Here is an 18324-nt window from a genome sequence, read left to right as displayed (position 1 = left end):
ACCGATGCAGAACTTGACTCGATTGTAATCAGCGATTGTCGGAAGTCAACAAAGAGAAGTAAACAGTCTTGTTATCGTGGAAATATCACGAAGTGCGGGGGTCGTGAGTGTCGTTTATTTTGTGTAAACATCAGCCGTAGCAATCGACGCGTGTCTGTTTGTAGTCCAGTCGGAATGTACGTACGTATGGACATACATTCGAAGTTGCAATTTCTCGATACCGAAATATTCTTTTTCCAATCTGTGTCGGGGCAAGGTCATTGGTAATTAATCTAAATTCAGAATTATTACCAAAATTTGTAGTAACTTCGTCCGCAATCTTGAATTGAAGGGGGGAATTTGTTTCGGTCAAACAATTCGACCATTGTCAATTTTTGACTAAAAAATGTTCGTCACTAAACTCGTAGCATATGTATTTAGTTTTCTTTAACTTTGGGTTACAAAAATTTTTACTCAACGATAGCGATATTTTCTGAATTAAACTATAAATTCAAGATGGCGGCTGAAGCTATTCCAAAATCTGGTCAAACTTCTGGATTCAGACTACCGACAACGATCCCCCCCCCCCCCCAAATATAAGAAAAATAAAATGGCGGTATATAAAAATTGCACTTTCACGTGTTTTTCATCGTCGACGTTTCAACAACGTGAAATTGGACGCCGGGCGTTCGACGCGTCGCGTGAACGAACCGTCCGTTTGAATTTGGAAGGCGGTCGAGGCGCTCGCTCCTCGTCTAGTTACAGCTGCGCGTTGGACCTAGTGACTTGTCGTCGGCGAGGTTGGCAGGCCGCTCATAACAGTACCCACTTTCCAACATGGCAGATCAATTTGTGTTGTATTATCATGTGACGGTGAAGAGCTATCATTGACGAGTCAACGTTGTGCGCGGTATATTAAGTATTATTTAACCGTTTGGGAAAAGCGTGAAATTAAAGGGTGCGCGGCCGCCATGGCGGACGTTAAAAATCCATCTTTCAGCGACATAAAACGTCCAGAGGAGGTTGTCGCGATGGCGATGAACGATAGCCTGAAATTCGCCGTGTTGATCGGACTGATCGAGGTGGGACAGGTGTCTAATCGCGAGGTGGTCAACACCGTTCTTCACTTGGTAAGTGCCCGGCGATCACGCCTTTTACTTTTCCCTTTTGTAATCCAGCCGGCGGCTTCAGCTTCCGAGCCGAAAAACAAGTTAATCCTACTCCTAATTTTGACTCGTTGCGACGCTCGCTGTTTCTCTGTTTCTCCCGATTTTTCATCCTCTGTATCAAACTGTCAAACGACGCCGGATATTTTGACAGCAACAAACGCGTCTTTCTCTCAAGCTTGACTCTTTTTTTCACTCACCGCTAGCCGGGATCATTCGTCCTCGATTTCCGCGACGTATTCTCCCGTTTATCGTCTTTCCGTCTTGTTATATCGCACGAATCGCTCTTCTCATCTCACCAACCGGTTACACCCCCCCCTTGTCAATACGCCCACTCTCTAACTTTACGTCGCACCGGTTACAACAAACCGATTCCACGACGTCTTGTCAAATATTTCTTCAAACATTCACGCGTTATTCGTATGTCGTTACTCCAGTCCGCCGACTTCTTAATACATAGAAATATCACCGGGGGGTTTTCGCCTTTCGCTACCTTCTCAAGGACGAGCTTTCACCCCCGAGCGACATAATCGCAAGCGTTTATTTTCCGTTTCCCTATTTTCACTCATCGCGTTGTAATAATCGAGCCTAAAACTATAAATAGTCGCACACGCTTTGTCAGCCAATTACAACGATAATCCGACCTTCGTCGTAAACTTTAAAGTGTAAAATTGCGGGAAGGGGAAAAGGCAGCGGAGGGCGAAGCGCTCGAAACTGAAAGCCGGACTCCGATACGTCAGAAACTGCGGCGTCGACAAATCGCAGACACACGTGTGTTACTTGTACGTAATACGCAGTGGGTGAAATATCAGCTGCAACGTGTCGCCGTCTCCGATACGCGCCAGGTCGAATGAAAGTGAAGGAAAAGAAAACACTGGGTACGGAAAGTAAATAAGGAGGAAGACAATCGGAAGCGAGGGGAGAAAACGCGTTCTATCAAAACGTGACCAATGGAAAAACTGCATTCCTTAAGTACACACACACACACACACACACACACACACGGCAAGTAATTTCGACTATTCAACAGGCTGGCTATAATTAGCAGCCGTAATTGACAACCAGGTGTATTATACTCGAGTCGTTGCGAGATCGCTTGAAACGTTACCTTCACTGCCGGTCTCTCTCTCCCTCTCTTTTTCTTTTTCTTTCTCTTGAGGTACGAGAGTAACAATTCGTATCTACAGAATTGCCGGCGCTGCTGCGAGTGGAAAATGGGGAAAAGAATTGCTCCTACGTGCTTTAAACCGGTAGTCGCGGGTGCGACGGAGTGAAATACAAAATTTACCCGGAAATTGCACGTGTGTTGTACCCGCTGAAAAGCGAGACCAACGCATTATTCCGTCCACCCCGGGCTTGCGGCGAAGCTTTGAAACGCGAAATGCGGAAATTTTACGAAATAAATTATCAATACATGTGTCGGACAATGAAAGTAAACGTTGAAATTCAATGTTATTCAACATTGCTAATGTGATCTAGGAAAGTGTTATTCTGTCGAAATTATGAACCTCTGCACTACTCCAAGTTCATCGATCTCGTTCTTATTCATTTATTTTTTTTTCGTTTCAATTTCAACACGCGGTGCAGGTGAATCATCGCGAAGTATTCTTCTCTCTGTATTTAAAACGTTCTCGATGTATAAAATCTATCGAAATTAGTTATTCATTACATATATATTTCTTTTTCATTAGAAAATTAAGTGATATTTCTCCTCGTTGACCTGCAGACAATTCATTCGCAGTCAGTAGCGTTTACATGCAAACTGTGCAGTTTGTTTCGTTTCGGAAGAGGCAGTTTGTGGATACAACTGATCAAACACAAGCCACTGCCGCGTATCCTCCTCCCCTCCCTCCTTGCCTAGGGAAAAAGATGTCGATGTATAATCAAGGTGCAATTACAACGGTGTCAAGAATGATTAAAACGGCGGTCAGGTGCTAATTTCGGTGGAAGAAGGAAATTTCGGTTTGCTCTCTGGTATTATATCGGGCATTTAGTAAGAAGAGAAGATGAAGAAGAAAAAGAAGGGTTTGCAATGCGCCGCGACGCCGTGAAATCCTTCTCTCTTATCGCGGGGCGCTTATACAGGGTCGTTTCTGGCGCTCCGAGTTCCCTCTTTTCTCTCTCCCCCTCTCTTAGTGCCTCCCTTAAATCTTCGGTTTAAGCACGGCTAAAGTAATATGCGTCGAAATATAGGTTGTTCAATATAACGCGTGACCTCTGCTGCTGTTCTGGTTCCTTCATTTTTTCTTTACTTATTTACGGGCTTATTTATATCATACACCGTAATAATTCGACGGCGATTTCACACGCACGCTTGGGGTTATACGGCTAATTGAGAAAGAGAATTATATCTATCTATTTATTTATTTACTTTCTTGCACTCTCAGTTTTATTTTCCCCAATCGTTGCATTATTACCATCCGAGTTTTCTATACTTCATCTTTATTCCGCAATAAGTTGCATCGATGCTTTGTCTATTGTTTTTAACGTATATGATAATCGGGGTATCGTTTGTGTTTCGATAGCGACCCTCTTTCGCGATGTTTTTAAGTCAGGTAGTAGTGGTGGTGGTATTTGTTTCCTTGATGGCTTTGTTCGGCTGCCAGCAGCCTTCATCCCCTTTTTATGTATTATACGCTCGGCCTCGTTCTTCTCGAGAGCTTTTCGCGAAAGCATGCCATCCACACTGCACCGCCGATATTTACAAAAAATTTCATCGTTATCACACCCTGTGTAAACCGACAGTTTTTACGTATGCTCAAGTATCGCCAACGAACGGCGATCAGCAGCCCTTCTATTACTTTTATCATTATCGTATATACAACTCTGAAACTGCATATTTTTTATACGGATCTTTGCGTTTTTAATCTTTGTTTTTGACTAGTTGCCAAAACTACGTTACGAAGACGCATAATTATACCTCACTTTAAAACCCTCGTACGTTCCAAAACAATTATTCTAACGCATAAACGGAGTAAACGTTTTGCGAAATAATTGTATAATGATGAGACGGAAACTTTGCGATTAGGGAGAGAATACTGACTCGCTCGCTCGTTTAGGTTCTGAAAATTTTACCCCTGGCAGAGATTATACGCGTACCGGATGTAACAGGTTCGGGCTCACCTTCCGCTTTATTACCTACAACGAAAAAAGTTTATCACGTATACGGTAAAGTTGTGCAATGTAAAACTCTATTCGTTGGTGTTGTATTATATCATAATTATACACTTTTAATTTGGGATGAGATTTACGATTAGAGCTTTGCGACTACATTCGCGCTCTTTTTTGCTTTGTGTCAGTAAAGAAAAAAACAACAAACAAACGCAGTGCTTACACGTGTTTGTTAACTTATCACAATCGCTAAAAAATATCGGAATGAAAATTTGTGGATAACTAGCCGTGGAAAAATTTATTTTACCACATTTAACGATAAAAGAGCACAGCCACTAGTCAGTTGATAATTATCGATAAGAAGGTTTGACCAAGGTTGAAAATTATTAATGATACCGTGATGAAAAATGAAAATTATAATAAATAATAGAACAAGTCAAGGAAGGAATGAAAAATGTATCATCGTTGCAATTTTATTCCACGTCATCGTCAGTTTTTACCAATCAATTTCTCTCACATATTCGCGCTTTGCTCTTGCAATGCCGGAGGTTGGAAAATCGCGAGTCTGATAAACGTCGACGTTGTTATCGAAATGGAGGAGGGGACTTGAGGGGAGCTGCTTAATCACCGTAATCTTATCGGGCATCGTAGCGTGGCAACTAGGTGACTGGTGACTAGCTATAGTCAACTAACTAGGCAGGTTCAGAAATCTCCGATGAACCCGGGGAGAGGTTGAGCTTTGCAGAAGACGACGAGACAATAAAAAAATGAAATAAAAAAATAACAAAAAAATGTGAAAACTCGGCGGGAGGAGGGGGGGCAGTATTACAGGTAGAAGGAGAACGAGAGAGAGAGAGAGAGAGTATAAAAGTAATGTGCTGCATTATATACATGGTATATGCATATATATCACGGGGGGATACGTATAACGAAAGCTTTCGAAATTCACCCGTAATTTCTGTGTATACATACAAAAAATATTACATATGTGTTTCTTTCCCTTGGGTGGTTTTATTTCTTCCTCATCTTCTCTTTCGGCCTCGATGTACGTATACGTATATATATATATTTTTGTTTTTTCGATTTCATCCTTCTCTCTTATTTCAACGCTCTCTTATACGTATTTCGTTCCCTTCGCTTATTCGAATGAGAAATTCGCACGCATCATCGAACTTTGTATAGGTCACGAAACCATACACGGCACGTTTCTGCCGCACACTCCAGATATTTTCTACACACACACACACACACACCGTGTCACATACGATCTTCGTCCTCCTCTGTAATGTTTCTTTCGACGTAGCGTACGTATATCATCGTTTCCTGGGACTCGCCAAGTTCTTCTTTCTTTTATTATCATATCAATGAATTGTGCAACTTTCTTCCCATATATTGTACGTGAAATTTATAACTTGTTTTTTTTTATTTTTACTCGATATTATATTACGCGTGTCATTTTCAAATATCACGTACGTTGTTTATTTTTTGCATTTCTTCGAATCGCCGATGTTTTCTATTACATGTACGTAATATTGGTTTTTATTTTTTTCCTGGTTTTTTATTCATCTTTGAGATAATTGAGGAAACGAGAAGTGAAAAATGCTTTCATTTGCTGTTCAAAATTCAAAAATCCCTGTACCACGGTCTAAGAATAGTAATCATCTTCGCGTCAAGTTTTTCGTCATGAAAATTTGTCTGATATCTGAAATTCTATTTGTACCCATATACAACGTATAATCTAAACGTGTTATTATAAATCTTGAGGGGGGGGGGTCAATTTGTGGAAATTAATCACAGCAAACCTTAATCGAGAATGCGAAAAGAGAGAAGAAGCGGAAAAGAAAGGGGGAGATAGAGAGATAGAGAGAGATTAGATTAGATTAGATGCGATTTATTTATTTATGCCGTAGCCTGAGATTAGACCCCAATGAAGAAGAGGGAAGTACAGTATAATATAGATGATTAAGGAAATACAAACGAAACAAGAGGCGAAGGACACCGAATCAAAACAAGTTGAATTAGGATTAATAAAGAATATAATATTCTGGCAAAAGAGAGAGAGATAGATAGCAGTTGGAGTTGAAACACATGTTGTAAAGTCATAATTTGCTTTACGTGTGTAGGTAGGTATGAGGTGTAAGGGTGAGGTTTCGCGGCACACAGCTTCATCATCATCATCATCATCATTATTATCATCATAATCCGCCACCTAGCTACCAACGTGTAATGTACTCCTTGTAGTAATCAGCGGAACTAGACGACAATATTTCCCATCATCGTCGTCTTCGTCAACCGTCGTCGCAGCAATTTCGAGCCCCTCTCTCAATTTCTACACGCTCGCTACCTTACGGATACACTTGCAAATGCCAATTATCACACCTTTGTGTTTTGTTCATCGCACTATCCTTTTCACGTTTACAGGAGTGCTGAAGAAAAAATGTCTCATTCGGATAGCCCCATTTTGCGTATGCAATCTATGCAAACGAAAATATTCGATAAGTTTTTTTTATTTCATTCGCGAGATTAAAACTATCGGCAATCGAGTGAAGGAAAATCGTGTCTTGCTTGGTTCAGTTAAGGGTCCTCAATAACACGCAAACAAAAGTCATCGGAATCTGTCGAATTCGGGATTTGCGCTAAGGTTAATTATTGTTTAGCGTCTCATTTCTAAAAACTGTCGCGATCGGTCCAACTTGGGAGACCCTCGATTCGATTGTCAAGTTACTTCAACCGACGAATTTATTCACACGATGGTAACCTGATCTTTTTTCTTTATTTTATTCACTCGATAACTGTTTTTTCATTTTTCTTTCATTTTACCATTAATCAGCATTTGTTTATTTACCGATAAATACCCGAATATTTATACGATATCAGATTCTTTACGGGTAGAAAAATTTACAAGTATGTAGAAATTACTAACAGAACAGGTACTTTACGATTGACAAGTTATATTTTACATGAATTTAGTATCTTTACCTTTTCTTTTTACTTACCATTGATAATCCCGACCCCTTCAATATTGGATAATTGGTATCGAACGAACACGATCCGCCATATTTCTAGACTTATCTGCAGCATCAAATTTTGTATTTATAATTAAATAATTTATACACATTGTCACAGGGAGTTTATGTATAGGTATACCTATACACTGCATATATGTACAATAGGTTGGAAAATTATCTTTGATGCTCGTGGCGCTGCGTGTGATTTTTCCCTCGCCGCGCAAGCGCATCTTACAGATTCGTATCCTTATTGTTAGATGTATACATATATCCTTAGGGCAAAGGCTCCGGTATCTTTTATCACAAGCTCTGCAGGATGTCTCGAAATTAAAGGGGCTGCTGCACACCCTGGAAAAGCGTTCGTCTTATATTCCCTGCTTTTTTTTTTTATCCAAGCAGTTATTTTTTTTTTCAGACATCCTAACGGGTCAAAAATCAATATTTCATACACGGGTATACATTGTTGGAAAAATTTTCCTAAGCATAATGTCCTAGCAGATCCACTTTATATCTGTGTTATTTGTTACATTTCTATCAGTAAATATGACACACATTTTTGTGATTTTAACATTTAAATTCTCATATCAACATTTAATCTGTAATCTTCAGTTTTATCTTCTTTCTCGCCTCTCATTAATGCATTAAAAAATGGTTAAATCAACCGAAAAATTTCAGTGGATTTGCTGGGACATTTTTAGTTTTTTTGCTAACCGTGTAAAAATAATTGTACTGTAATAGAGATGTTTACTGATTTTTAGAATCTAAAAAATTGATGAAAAACAATTCAGCTCAGCGTGAATCGTTGTATTAATAATCGTACAGTTGAAAAAATTTTTAACTTTCATTCCACATTCCGAAAGGAGATTTTCCGAGAAGATTACACCGTACATATTAATTTATTCCCCCTGGCGACATCGCCGCACGTAATTAATTCGTGCGAGGATCGGGATTATGAAATAAAAAAAAATAAATAAAATAAAATGAAAAGCGAATGAAGAATTATATCAGGTGTACACGTATGCCTGTATGTATGTACGTATGTACGTCTACATATACACACACACGCATCATATATTAATCATACGCGCGATACCCTGCGTATAATTAAGGTAATTAAATTTTTAATCCCACGTACATACCACGTGTATTATCCTATAGGAATTGAGGGATTTAGAACAGGGCAGCAAGCCTTACGCTTCGTATTCGTTATGCCGCTGCAGATCGATAGGGTGAAATTACGTCGGGATGGTGATTTTTTTTTTTCTCTTTGTCTCTTGTTTTTTCTTTTGTCTTTAAAATTCGTTGTTAATTTTTTTATTCTCATATTTATCACCGTCTCTCATTTCCTCTCGTGTATCTCCATTATAAGATAAAGTGTCATACGGTTCTAGGTATAGACAGAATGTATATTTTGCGAGTACCTACCTCATGCGATTCGAACACAAGATGGGCTGTTTGATCGAAGCTAATCGCGTCTTTAATGATTTTCCTGCTATATTCGATTTTCTTTTTATTACGTATCGCGACATTTTATCGATAACGTAATCGAGGCGATAATTATTATACGTACCGTGGTATCTGTAATACGTGATAATCAAGCGTCTCGTAAACTACCTTAAATTCTGTTCTCAGCCTTCCCAGTTCTAAGATTAGATTAAATATAGATAGCGAGATTAGACGTTTATCTACAATGTAATATATTATACGGAAAACACATCTAATGATACAAAGAAGAAAATTTTTCTTCTCTTTGTTCCTGTAAGTATTCACCATCAGTCGATGACACTTTTCGTTTTTCTTTTTCATAGCGACAGAAAACGTAACGAGTTAATTACGATAAGGAGTTGGAAAAAAAAACAATACCATCAAATAACCTGTACAATTATTTCTCGTGTAAAACACCCTGGTGTTAAATAATGTGATGAATAATAATACAGTGGCAGCGCACACAGTCACTGTACATACAGGTCGACGTATATATATGTATATATATATATATATGTATTAGATATATATCTGTATATAACAACGAGTCACAACGCTTATCGATCCTGAGTCTATTATGATAGTTGATTTTTTCTCTCTTCTGCCAACGTATACGATTTGTATGTTCAGGTATTGTACATTTATTTTATATACGTGTATAAGGTATCGCGTAATTGTCGTACTATCTATAGAACGGCAGTGCACGCATCAAGAATTGTCGATTATATTACCGGCGGACAGGCGAACGTAAAACCTGCCACAGACGGCATAAATTTTTTTTGCAACACTTTACGTGCATGAGCGTTGTATATGACCGTGAGGCGGGTATCGCAGAAAGGCGATAATATATATGAGGAAATTGAAAATTGTTTATTACCGACGCATGGAAGGTCGTCTGTTTTACTGTTTTACGTAGGAGAAGAAAAATTCTTGACTCGATGAAGGAAAAACAGTCTTGGCTCGAGTCAACTGAAACCGTGCTTACGCTCAACGATACACCGCTTGACATGTGACCCAACTTACATGCACGCGTATCCGTGTATATATGTATATGTGTATAATACGTATAATATATAGGTTTAATTTACATCACATATGCACATACGTACATGTAGACGCGTGTTCGTTCATTCGGATAAAGTGCGTTAGCGTCAGGTTGACACTTGTGAAATTTCCGGGTGGTTTGAAGCTGAGAGAGGTTTTGCCCTTACGGTGTGCATGCAGCGTCAAGTGTTGACTGTTGAGAAATGAGCATTTTCGCCGGCCAACCGACGATGAGCCGGTTTCTTGTAGCGCAGGAAATTTGCAGTTTTCAAATAGAAACATCTCTGCATGTATATTTATGTTATACATACAGTAGGGTGTTCGGCATAGAGAAAGGGATATGTTTTCAATCTTGACGTAGAATATGAGAAGAAACAGTAGCAATAATTTGTGATAAATTGACGGAACCATGTAATATTAGGGGATGTCATTGTGGAATGAAATTTATAAGATAGAAAGAAAATTTAATAAGATGAACAAAAAAAAAAAAAAAAAGAAAACGAGAAATATTTTACAACCGAAGCTTCGTCATGTAAATGAATAACGAGCTGCATTCAATTTTATGCCGGAGGTTGTCGACCATTTAAACGGGACGTTAATGTTAGACAAGCTGCGGGAAGACTGCAGCGAAGGATTAGGCGGAAAATCCCGCGTAAAGTGTGGAGGATTAAAGCCTTGCACACTGTGCACGGTTATACAGAGCTTGAAGATCTATATAGATCCAGCTCGCAGTCGCTTAAGTTACAAAAGCTAGAGCGAGCTTGCGCTACGATTTTTACAATCCTCACATTTAACTCTGGCGTCGTTCGCGTCTCGTAGCTTAAAAAAAATAGTACAAAAAAAACAAAAACTATGCAATGAATTACAAACTAATTGATAAAACGTTGCAAGCCATTCGTATTGTATACATATACATATATATATATATCTTCGAGATTATCGAATCCTCTCGGTGTAAATACCTTAAAAATACCTACCGAAGGTGAAAACCTGGGGGGGGGGGATGAGAGAGAACTGCAAGGTGACAACAAGTGTGCGGATGCCAGGGATCAAGGATCGGAGATCTATAGGTATTTTTGTTGCTAAAAAAGCTTGCAAGCTGTGCGCGGACTTCGACTCGAGGATTCCCATCCAGCTATCCCATCCGTGCAAGCTCCCCCCCCCCCCCCCCCCTTTCCCGGCCATGCCGCTGCAGTTTCCGCACTTCCTTCTCTTCTTTGTCCCTCGGGCGTTTATCCGGTAGATTTCCTTCTCTCTCTCTGCTCTCTACTTCCTTTTTACCCTCAACTTCGTTCCTGTTGTCTCAACATCAGCTTACGCGGGTTAGAACCGCGCGTATACTCCCGCTATCCCCCCCCCCCCCCCCCCCTCTCCCTCTTTCGCCTTTTACTCGTATACGTACAGGTAGATCGTAGGGATCCCGCCCGCCGCTGGCCGCAGCTGGTGATCTTTTAAGCCGGTGTCACACGAATTGGATTTCACCTCGTCCCGCGTTGGTGTGTGGTATCAATTTTGTCGAAATCCACCTGCGCTCTAATCGTATCAGTCATCCGGTTCCACCCTCGCCTGCATCAACCCTGTATAATACCAACACACTTTCAATAAGTCATTAATTGAGCACTGAATCGTTTCGTCGCGTCGCGTACCTCGCGGCGATTAACTCGGATAAATACGTTGTGTGCATCTCGAATTTCTAATGGCTGTCGCGAAGTTGAGGATAAAAAATTATAGCTACGTGTCATGCGAAATTTTTACGCAAACGACCACGCAGAATTCTAATGGAAATTGATGCCCGGTCGAATCGGTTGGATTTTTAGCATCTTTCAGTACGTATACTCACGATCAAAAGTTGTCACGTACACTAGTCCGAAAAATCAGTAGTTTCCGAGATACCAGAATTCGGAAGAAAGGAGTTCAGATTTTTTTATGTCTATGGATTTTGTCATTTTCATGAATTATGAAGCTTCAAGGGGACTTGAAATCAAACGAGTCATCGCTCAAAAAACTCCACGGTTGATTCTCGAAGATTAGTACGAAGCTGTGATTTATTTCATCGATACATTGATTCCATCCACGAAGTCGCTGGTTTACCGGAACGGAGTGCGACGTCGGATTTCGCTTGAAAAACGAGACCCTCCGACTCTTGCGATAATCGACTTGTCCTGTTTTTCACGTCTTGCGGGGTCTGCGAATCGACTGTGCAGTTTTTGAGTGATATACTTGATTTCAAGTCCCTCTTGAAGTTTTGTAATTCGTAAAAATCGCGTAATCTGAATATGTCAAAAAATTCATCCACCCTCCTTCCGAAGATTGTATTTCGGAAACTAGTGATCTTTGGGACTCGTGTCCACGAGAATTTTTAACTGGGAGGACATGTACTGTCACATACTAAAAATCTAGCCAATTTCCACAAAGATTCCGTGGGATCCCTTTGATGAAAGTGTTAAGGAAAAATGTATACAAGCGTACTTCGTGTTCAATGATCAATAATTAGGACTTACCTACAAGCTATATTTATTGAAATGAAAGAAGAACGTTTGCGATTTCTATCACGGTACGGCTGAATTCCGAAATCGAATTTCCTCGTCATGAAATCCAACGAATCAGTCATTACGCACGCGTAGGAACACCTGCGGTCTATATACAGTATATAATTACAAGTATCCACTTCTATCGCGTGTGAGAAAAGTATCATCAGCCTTAATTAACCACCAGCGTCGAGTGGAAATGCTGTAAAGTATATTCTTATTATTTTTTTTTCAACTTTATTTACATTATTTTTATTTTCTTCTCGATAGGTTAAACATACACGCGGTAGTGACGGTAGTAACCGAGTGATGAAAACTGGGACAACGGATCCACACCTGCTATTATTCATCACCCACCTACGTACCTCCTAGCCTTCTACCTGTTTTATATTTACCTGTATACATACGTACATTGTACCCATGTCTGAAATGTCGCCACCACATCGCTTGGGGAAGTAATTAACGCTGAGCTTTTTCATGACGTCGCTATAAGCAAGTTTTTCTCATTTTTTCCTCTCTCCATCTCTCTTATTTTCCGTCGCGAAAAATCCCGGATCCAAAGGTGCGAGCTGCGCGGTGCGGTGAGGAGAGGAGAGGAGAGGAGAGGAGAGGAAAGCACAAGTAGCGATAACTGGGTCGCGCGTGAGGGTCGCGTGCTCGAGGCTGAGTAGTAGCGGTCGGTGCTTAGTCAGACGCCCGTCGACCTAATGCTCGTTATTACCTACTGTTGATCGCGTGCGGGGCCCGCGGGGCCCGATCGTCTTCCCTGGCCTCTGGCCATCCTCGCCGTCCGTCCGACTCTCGACCCTCGACCCCTGCCCGCCTCCCGCGTCTTGCCGTCTACCTACCCTAACTGTATCCCAAACTCGACTAACGTATTATACCATCCCGGGAATTCCTTCTTTACTACCATCCCGCCTCCCTTGTTCGTATTACGTGTTGCGTAACGGGATCTCTGGTTTTATTGTCCGTTGTGTGCGGTTCGGCGATTTTATTTTATTTTTTTCATTAAAAGCGAGGGAGGTGAATTTAGAGCAACTAAGGCGAAAATCGGAAATCACGTTTTCACGATTATCAAAGATCACGCGGTGAATATCTTGCGACAAAGTTGCACGGGGCGAAACTTTTCTTAATTGTTATCGGAAATATTCGTTGCACGTCTGGGCCGGTTATAATTGATAAAAATTTGACGTTCGATGCTTATAATATGCATCAGATTATACGTACCTACACGTATGGAATTCGCTATGATCGACTGTTGCCTACAACTATAGATGAGAGTCTAGCTTTTTCTATACATACAACGTCTGGAAATGTTTCGACCGCAGGTACACGTCGTCCGCCGATTCTATGTCAATAAATCATCCACGTTCTCTCTGGCAGCTCGAGTTTAGGGTTAGGTTGGGTTAGATTTGTTGACACTCCCCCGCACGAGCTCATAGCTTCAACCCCCTCCCCTTGCACTCGAGATTTATCAATGGCCTCGCGAAGCGCAGTGTTGCGCTGCCTACACTGTAAATCGTTCCGGAATTCAACGATTCAGACATTTTCCATCCCCCGTTCTCGTACCAGCAAGCGGCGAGCAGCAGTTATGGCTATTTCTATATACATCCGAATGATATTACACTCATACCCTCTGCAGCCTCTTTGCTGAATGTCTAGAATTCAAAGACGAATCGTCTAGTTATTATTATTATTATTATTATTATTATTATTATTATGGTACGCGTACTATGTATACCGTTTATTATTTTCTCTCTTCAGATTAGTAATTTAAAACAGGGAGGGTTAAGAGAGTGGAGAGATATTTTGATGTAAACGTAAATGTGTAATTATTTAAACGATGTATCTCGGGTGTTGCATGAAAAAAATTTCAGGTATATCGGTTTTCTTTTCATTCGTCCGGATTGATTTTTCAAACATTTAATCGCACTTCAGTAATCCATCGCAGTACTATTCTTCTCCCGTGTTATATACATATTCTAAAATAACAAATATTGCTCAACTAAAAAGGAAAGGTGGGGGGGAACAAACATTAGTATTATCGTGTCTTATCCTAGTTATTCGCGTGATCTTTTTCTTGTTCGTACACTTTAATGTTCTTTTATTGTTTGCAAGTAACGCGACGTGGTAAAAGCGACTTGCTTCAAATTTTTCGCACGGCTGTGGCTACAAGTAGATACGCAGGAGTGTAATCGTGATTAAGCAGGGCGAGGGATATTATTTCTCTCTCGTATCCAACCTGGTGAATAATGAGCTCGAGTGCTGCTTGCTGCTCTTATAGCTGTCCCTGTCTCTGCCCACCATCACCACCACTTGCAGGATAGATAGCTATAAGATACGATTTTGTTCTATACATATATACATCCATATATGTGTGACTGTATACTGTATTCTGTACTGTACTGTACCGTATAACTGTACGATACCGGATGATGTTGAGCTTCTGCACACGAGCGAAACCCCCATTATATGCCTACAAAAGCTGTGCAGGACACCCAGAGAGATCAGACGGGAGCGATCCCTCGTCCTCTTTTTTGCCCAGATATTGTAAAGAGGGTTGAAAGTATGAGCGGAGGACGACAAAAAAAAAAAAAAAAAAAGAAAAAAAAAAAAAAAAAACAAAAAAAAAAGAAAAACGCGATGTAGAGAACGGAAGCGATTTTTCTCGGGTTCCTTCCAGCGGCTCGGCCCTTGAGCGACCAAAGTCCGAATCCTCTCGGAAGAACCTTCTTGTTGTGTTGAAAATCTAGAGGGAAATCTAATTCCCTCTGCTCCGTTGGCTCGCGATATTTCCTCCCTCGTGGTAAAATGTATTTTTATTTTTATTGTGCTTTTTTTTTTTGCTTCCTTGTTTTTATTTATTTATTTATTTTTGTTCCTCCTTTCCCCCCTCGTTTTATAGAATATTTCGCGATGCCTGCCGCGTTCTCTAGTTTCTCTCTCGGTGACTTCGTTACGTAAGGCTATAGGAATGGGATCTTTTTTTCGACGTTTTTCGTATATTGTCTTCGTCTTTCTTTTCGGTTTGCAATCCGTGCGAGTGGGCGCCATGCTGGCGTTTCGGTGCCCGTACAAAATTGATCGTAAAAGGACCGATCAAAACGGGGAAACCTGTAACGGATGTTCCCAGGATTCGCCTTTGGGACTAAATTGCTCTATATATATCTGTAATACAGTTTGGGCGGTGATTCAGTTGTTGTGACCCTTTTCTCGCAAACGATACCTTGTGTGCATTTCGTCATTCATATTTTATCATCTCATTCTCTTTATCTCATCAATTATGATGTTGCTGTTCTGATTTTCTACATCGCGCGGGATTTCTGTCTGACATGATTTTATCTTACAGCATTGTACTTCTTTCTTCTGTTTTCATTTTGCGTGTAAAATTTTAGTAACAAGTAAACAACAAACAGATGGTACTGTATATTTTGTATTATTGAATGTTTTTAGATTTTTTTTTTTTTTGTATACATCGTTTCGTCGATGGTATTCGATACATTACGCGCAGGTTTGCTTTATGAAATATATGAAATGAAATTTTGCGTATCGCGAATTGCGAAGGGCACAGATTTTTGGGTAAAGCATCAGACCATGACGAATCTGTTGTCGAATGAGGGGATTTTATGAAATTTATCAACGGCTGTTGAAACGAACATTTCGTAATTTAAATTCACGCTCACTGAACAACTGCAAACTGACAACTAGTCACTTTTGCCAAAGTTCGAACCCCCTAAGCTGCGGGGTGTAATTGCCAACGTTAGACATTTACTCGACGAAACTGAAACTCTAGAATCCCACGAATGCCCTGGAGGGCAAAGACAGACGGGGTTGAGTTTTGGAATTCCATAACTATCTAAAATTTGCGGATAAATACTAGTTTCGGGATGAGGCGGAGCAAAAAATTATAACATGTTTTTCCTGTTCCTCGCGGTTTTTCATTTTTATTCATTCCCAGTTCGATTTTCCCCACCGTATTTCATCTGTAATACGATTATTACCGTACCTAATATCGAATATCCCTCGTTCTGCTTCTCGGCTCTTCTCTCGTTTGTCGCATGGAACCCGGCTCGCTCATCTACATTGCCAAAGTGTCAAAACCAAGAGGTGTGAACTTTAGTTAACGAACTTTAAGCGCCATGGCTCACTGCTGCCGTAGTGCGTCATTTATCATCCGCACCTCCCTCCGTTCATTGGGGTGCGGAGAAGAGAGACAGACACTCGCGGCTCTTGGCTTTCACGTCGCTCGATCCTCCCGGGGACTGATGTATAAAAAATCGAGTGAAAAAAATATGGGAATGGAATATTGAAACAGAAATAAGCCAAAAATTCTCACTGCCTACGCGCAGGGAGGAGAGAAAATGTTGCAAAGTTGCGAAAAATATTTATCATCACACGTGTAGTAAATTCGTATTCTCTTATATTTATTTTACAGTATAGTTTATTTACCAACGTTAGGGGAACAGTCGGTAATGGCCGTGTCCAGTATTACCGGCTACTTGAACTGCTCTCTGTCAATGCTGTTCAAAATAACATGGAATACCTGTTATAAATTACACTATGACTGCTAAATAAGTTACAGTTTTTGTACACAAGTTCAATTTAAATTTACGTTTCGTCGTACAAATTACGTAATCCCTCATCACTTTCTCACTCCTTTTCTCATGTTCGGTAAACTTTACCAGAGGAGAGTTTAGAGTTTTGGACGAAGAGGGAATTCGCTTTTCCGTACCACCGTGTCGTCCAAGAAACTGCACTACTTGAGTGAAACGACTCGGACATGCGCTGCTGCTGCTGCTGCTGCTGTTGAATAAAGTTGGTAAACGGTACGTCTGTACCACCTTTTACCCAGGTAGACTTCCCTGGATGTTAGCCCTGTGTTGTGTTCCTTGAAGAAAATGTCTGCTGCCACTGGAAAGACAAAAGACTTTGCGTTTTATCCTCGTTGGTAGTCGTGTAAATGCGCAAATGACGTCTTCTGCAGTTATACACTTAGATTTCATGCATCATTTCACACACTTTCGGTGTACATGTAGGTATTCTTCTTCGGAAAAGAGAACAGAAGCAGATGCAGATGGATTTTCGAATTTAGGAAAGTAGTTTCATTTTATACAAGTTGTGTCTACTTGTAAAAAAGTATCATCGTCATACGAGTAATTTCGAAGTAATACACTAAAGTTTTATTACATGCAATCGCAAGAAAATGTGGTACGGTATGTACATTAGTAGGTCTTATTCAGTTTCTGATTTATATAAGTTTTTCAGTGGATTATTTTGTTCTCGAACGAAGCTCGACGGTCATTTTCGCCATATTTTTCTTGCGGCGTATCTTTGCGTCGGGTGAAAAATTGTGAAACTAGTCTCGGTGCCGCCGGCCGTTTGTGTAACACAGTGTAAAGATGCTCGCGTATATTCATCCGTGCCGCTGTTTCTTCTCTCCAGGGGTCGTAGAGTGAATTACGAAATGTTTGCAACGACGTCACGCATGGCGCAAGAAGTGGTCGGCATTGTGAAACGGGAGTGCGAACCAACGGAAAATGGCTTATTGTATTCGGATGGTACTCATTTCTAGTCGGGCACTTCGAGCTTCTGCTACTCTTTTTATCAACCACTTGAACCTTTTCGCTGAATCTTTATTCAAAGTGGAAGAATCGATCATCGCGCAGCTACAGAAGAGCGCGATAAGAGCTATACGGCGACCTGCGTGTATCTCTTCTTCCTCTTCCTTCTCCTCCTCCTCCTCCTCCTTCTCACCCACGTCATTGGGCTTCGACCCTGTCCTCCTTCCCGTATAATATAGTCCTCATTCGACGAGGAGACCTCGGGGCATTGCCGTGACGACGAATCGAAAAGTTTTTCGTATTCGGGCTCTTCGCATTCAAACGAATCATTCACCTAGCAAACACTGCACTCTACTTTGCGATATATTTTATGTACACTTTACCATTATTTACATCGCTACGGACTCTTCGCGATTATATATATATATATATATATACGCAG

This window comes from Neodiprion lecontei, chromosome 6 (genome assembly GCF_021901455.1).
Source record: "Neodiprion lecontei isolate iyNeoLeco1 chromosome 6, iyNeoLeco1.1, whole genome shotgun sequence".
NCBI lineage: Eukaryota > Metazoa > Arthropoda > Insecta > Hymenoptera > Diprionidae > Neodiprion > Neodiprion lecontei.
This window is presented reverse-complemented; position numbering follows the sequence as displayed.